The sequence below is a fragment of the Leptonychotes weddellii genome, unplaced genomic scaffold (genome assembly GCF_054177405.1).
Source record: "Leptonychotes weddellii isolate Sample4059 unplaced genomic scaffold, ASM5417740v2 HiC_scaffold_14692, whole genome shotgun sequence".
Classification (NCBI taxonomy): domain Eukaryota; kingdom Metazoa; phylum Chordata; class Mammalia; order Carnivora; family Phocidae; genus Leptonychotes; species Leptonychotes weddellii.
In genome coordinates this window covers 1-5080 of record NW_027727848.1, presented here as the reverse complement: position 1 = coordinate 5080, position 5080 = coordinate 1, and the positions used below count along the sequence as shown (strand labels likewise).

The 5080-nt window shown below is 39.8% G+C and overlaps 1 pseudogene; it reads right to left on the bottom strand.

The window, feature by feature from the left end:
• Nucleotides 1-696: 696 nt before the first annotated feature.
• On the bottom strand, nucleotides 697-1941 carry LOC145718370 (ragulator complex protein LAMTOR5 pseudogene; annotated as a pseudogene).
• Nucleotides 1942-5080: the final 3139 nt, after the last annotated feature.

The window sequence follows — 5080 nt, the reverse complement described above, 5'->3', positions numbered from 1 at the left end:
GTATACCTTCCCTCATCCTCCCAATATAGTTGTCATAATTTTTGTTAAATCAGTAGTGTTTATTATGTAAGTATTATTCATAGTTGATCCAAATAATAGAAATAATTACATTCCTTTCCTTTTGTACTTTTTGGTTTTTTCTGTAGTTAAGTGTACTTTTTTATTTGCTTAATTTTCTGTGTACCTACCACAGTATTTTTATACACTTGTCTCTTCCTCCAACCAGATTTATTGAACATAACAAAATTCTATAAACCAAGTGACCTGAACCATGTTTCAAAACATGGTCCTTTCTTACTAATATTTTGATAAGTCAATCCGTTGAGTGTCCCAAAGAAGCTTACTCTAAAATTAATAGAAAATTGCCCAATGCACATAAACAAATGGCCTAACTGCTGGAACTTTCATAGTTTTTTTTTTTTTTAAAGATTTTATTTACTTATTTGACAGATAGAGACACAGCGAGATAGGGAACACAAGCAGGGGGAGTGGGAGAGGGAGAAGCAGGCTCCCCGCTGAGCAGGGAGCCCGATGCGGGGCTCGATCCCAGGACTCTGGGATCATGACCTGAGCCGAAGGCAGACGCTTACCGACTGAGCCACCCAGGCGCCCTGGAACTTTCATAGTTCTATAAGATAATTAACATAGGTAGGATTGAACCCCTATGACAGGCTGCTGGAGAACTGATATGAGATGTCAACAGGCCATTTTGTGCACTGCTACTATGATGCTGTCATGTTCCTGGATCAAAATGTTACATTATCTGATTCTTGACAACCACAGGAATGTCAGTGGGGTCTGAGGTTAACTTAGCTGCTTGCTGGGCTAGAACAGATATCACTCCAGCATGCTCATCTGACAGGGCCCATGGCAGCCCAGATTAACTCCTTGTAAATCTGTGCACAGGACCCCAACAATGGATAGATTCTTCATTGTGTCTTCCAAGTGCTGCCCTAAGGTCACCTCCATCCTGTCTGCCATAAGCCCTGGCCTATATCTTTATATACCTGAATATCCTTGGAAAAGTCACTTAATCTCTCAGTGCCTCAGTTTCTTATTGGCAAAATGGAGATAAAAATAGGAGGTCTTCATGGGCTTTTGTGAGGATTAAATGAGTTAACATACAAAAGAGCTTGGACCAGTGCCTGATAGGAGTAAGTACCCAATAAAGGTTAGTTCTTATTACTACCCTCCAACAGTAAAGCCAAGAAAGGGGAAGATGGGAATGGAGATGATTGCCATATGATCATAGGAAGAAGGTTAGCTAACTCTGAAAGGGTTTTCTTCTGACATGAAGACAAAAATCAAGGAGAAGGCAATTTTACAGTGGAGGCAAGGTAAATGAGCTCATCTTAAATGGTTTCATTCCTCACACAAAGTTAGGTATCTCATTTTATAATGTTACACAAATTGGTTTATCTTTTCCTTCTAACATTGTGTGTTTGTCAGGTGCTTGGTGCCGAGGCTTGCATTCTGAGGTCCCACAGGGATATAGTTCATCAGAATCCATGGCCCTGACTGAGTACAATTGCAGCACTTGTGTTTAGAAAAAGCAAACAAATGTAGAAGAGCACCTAGTGGGATGGCCAGGTAAGAGTGGGTATATAAAAGCACATTACAAATACAATGTCATTCAAAAGAACTCAAAGCAGGATCTCAGAGATATTTGCACACCCATGTTCACTGCTTCATTATTTACAATAGCCAAGAGATAGAAGCAACCAAAACATCCATTGACAGATGAATGGATAAAGGAAATGTGGTATATACATACAGTGGAATATTATGCAGCCTTTAAAAAGGGAAATTCTGTCACACACTACAACGTGGATGAAACTCGAGAACATTATCCTATGTGAAATAAAACAATTGCAGGGGCGCCTGCGTGGCTCAGTCGGTTAAGCGACTGCCTTCAGCTCAGGTCATGATCCTGGAGTCTCAGGATCGAGTCCTGCATCGGGCTCCCTGCTCAGCAGGGAGTCTGTTTCTCCCTCTGATCCTCCCCCCTCTCATACTCTCTCTATCTCATTCTCTCGCTCTCAAATAAATAAATAAAACCTTTAAAAAAAAATTGCAAAAGGACAGTCAATACTGCATATTCTACTCATATGAAATAGCTAGTCAAAGTCATAGAAACTGAAAGCAGAAAGGTAGTTCATGATATGATGAAATGTGCATGATACCACGTTACAAGAAAGAAAAGGGTATCGCCTTGTGATTCTAGTCAGGCCTTCAGTTGATTGGATAATGCCACCTGCGCTGGGGAGGGCAATCTGCTTTCCTCGGTCTATGGATTCAAATGTTAATCTCATCAGAAACACCGTGGCAGACACACCCAGAATAATGTTTGGCAAATGTCTAGGTATCCCAGTCAAGTTCACACATAAAATTAACCATCACAGTAGGCATCCCTATTTAATGCACAAAAGAAACCAAAGTTTAAAGAGAGTAAGGGACGTATCAAAGCTATCCAGCTGATAAATAGCTGAGCTAAATTCCAACTCAGAGGGATCTGGCTCCCAGACCTTGACCACTAGGTTATTCTGCTTCCTTCTAAAAATAAGCTTATGGCGGGGCGCCTGGGTGTCTCAGTCATTAAGCGTCTACCTTCGGCTCAGGTCGTGATCCCAGGGTCCTGGGATCGAGCCCCACATCAGGCTCCCTGCTCAGCGGGAAGCCTGCTTCTCCCTCTCCCACTCCCCCTGCTTGTGTTCCCTCTCTCGCTGTGTCTCTCTCTGTCAAATAAATAAAAATAAAATCTTTTTAGGGCGCCTGGGTGGCTCAGTTGGTTAAGCGACTGCCTTTGGCTCAGGTCATGATCCTGGAGTCCCTGGATCGAGTCCCGCATCGGGCTCCCTGCTCGGCAGAGAGCCTGCTTCTCCCTCTGACCCTCCCCCCTCTCATGTGCTCTCTGTCTCTCTCATTCTGTCTGTCTCAAATAAAATAAATAAAATCTTTAAAAAAAAAAAATAAATAAATAAAATCTTTTTAAAAATAATAAGTTTATGGCAGTTACAGAAAATTATATTTGTAGGTAGACACCAAAAACATCAAAGCAATTTTTATTATTGCTTAATGCATCTTTAGAGAGGCAGTGAATGGAGGCAGGGAGGAAGAGAGGTAAAAGTAGCAGGGGACTGAGATTCAGGCTACATAGATAGTTCCATTTCCTTTTCACTCTATTCCATCATAACCTGTGTTAATACATAGGCATATATTTAGAGAAAGATAATGGTTTTAAACACAAAACACTAAGATAGTTATTACTGTTTTTTAAAAGCATGATTTTTAAAAAGTTTTTTAAAGTTTATTTGTTTATTTATTTTACATAATCTCTACACTAACATGGGGCTCAAACTCACAACCCGGAGATCAAGAGTCACATGCTCTTCTGACTAAGCCAGCCAGGCACCCTGAGCATTATTTTTTACAAAGTGTAATAGAACAATAGAACTAATGATCATTTTTTTTTTTTTTAAAGATTTTATTTATTTATTTGACAGAGAGAGACACAGTGAGAGAGGGAACACAAGCAGGGGGAGCGGGAGAGGGAGAAGCAGGCCTCCCGCCGAGCAGGGAGCCCGATGTGGGGCTCGATCCCAGGACCCTGGGATCATGACCTGAGCCGAAGGCAGACGCTTAATGACTGAGCCACCCAGGCGCCCCTAGAACTAATGATCATTTAGTCAAGCTTCTTCCCATAAATTCTGACAAGACTACAGTACTATAAGTAATCCTGTCAAGCATACAAGCATCTACTTTGTGTGACCCATTTATTCAAATAAGAACAAGAGAAAAAAAAGGAACATAGGGAAAAACAGTGGAAAATAAGAGTATATTACCTCGGGTTTGATCTGTAATGCTCTTTTTATGACTCCCTAGAGTCTTTTAATAAAACAAACTGTTACTTTTCAGAATGGAAGGCTTTGAAGCAGAAACACTATGTAACTAGAGTTCCAAGAAACATAAATAGGAGACTTGCCCTCATCAGATCAATAATTTTTCAATGTTAAGAATTCTCTTTCAAAGATAGAATTTGAAGCCTCTGGGGGCACCTGGGTGGCTCAGTCGTTAAGCGTCCGCCTTTGGCTCAGGTCATGATCCCAGGGTCCTGGGATCGAGTCCCACATGGGGCTCCCTGCTCAGCAGGGAGCCTGCTTCTCCCTTTCCCACTCCCCCTGCTTGTGTTCCCCCTCTTGTTGTGTCTCTCTCTGTCAAATAAATAAATAAAATCTTAAAAAAAAAAAAAAAGAATTTGAAGACTCTGTAATTGCACTTTGATTAGTTTAAAGACTTAAGAGTATTTTAAAACTGATTTGTTTAGCTGTAGAATTTTCTGGAACACTGATATTCTTTTATGTGAAAATGTTCCATTAAGGTTGTGTGTGTGTGTGTACACAAGGAAAGAGAAACTCCTAAATAATAGACAACATACTTGCCAAATATTAGGGAGTCACTGTTTTCCACATTTTGATACTTATATTAGGAAGTTGCAGCTACATACTAACTTGCATCACTTGGTCTGACAAAACACGGACATTTGTTCAGGAGATGATAGGAAACACTGTTAGACACCAAATACCTTTACCTTGGAGCTCAAGTTCTCAGGTGCTAGCTGGTCTCACATGACCCCACAGAGTTTCAGTCTCTAATAACTTAAATAGCTAAGTTACTAAATTGGCTGAGAAAGTATTTAATTTTAGCTAATTATTTCTTTTTTCTATTATTAAATGTGTTTTATAACCAAAAGTTAATATATTTAACGAGGAATGAAAACAGTGCAAAATATTTTTTGCACTGGTTTCATTTCTGATACACACACATCATTTCCCTAAACCAAATAACAGTGGAGACACAAGAACTAGTGTATGAAAATCATTTATTCCATAGTCTACTAGGAATTGGCCAGAAATTAGAAGGTCATTGGAAATGATTTCAAAATCTTCATTTGAGAAAAGCATGCCATGAGTCTAAGTAACCAATATGTTATTTAGCAAGCAAAATACAAGTGACCAAAACATAATCCCTCTTAGGAATAAAATGGTGCCATATTCTTACATGAAATATAAAACCTAAGCAG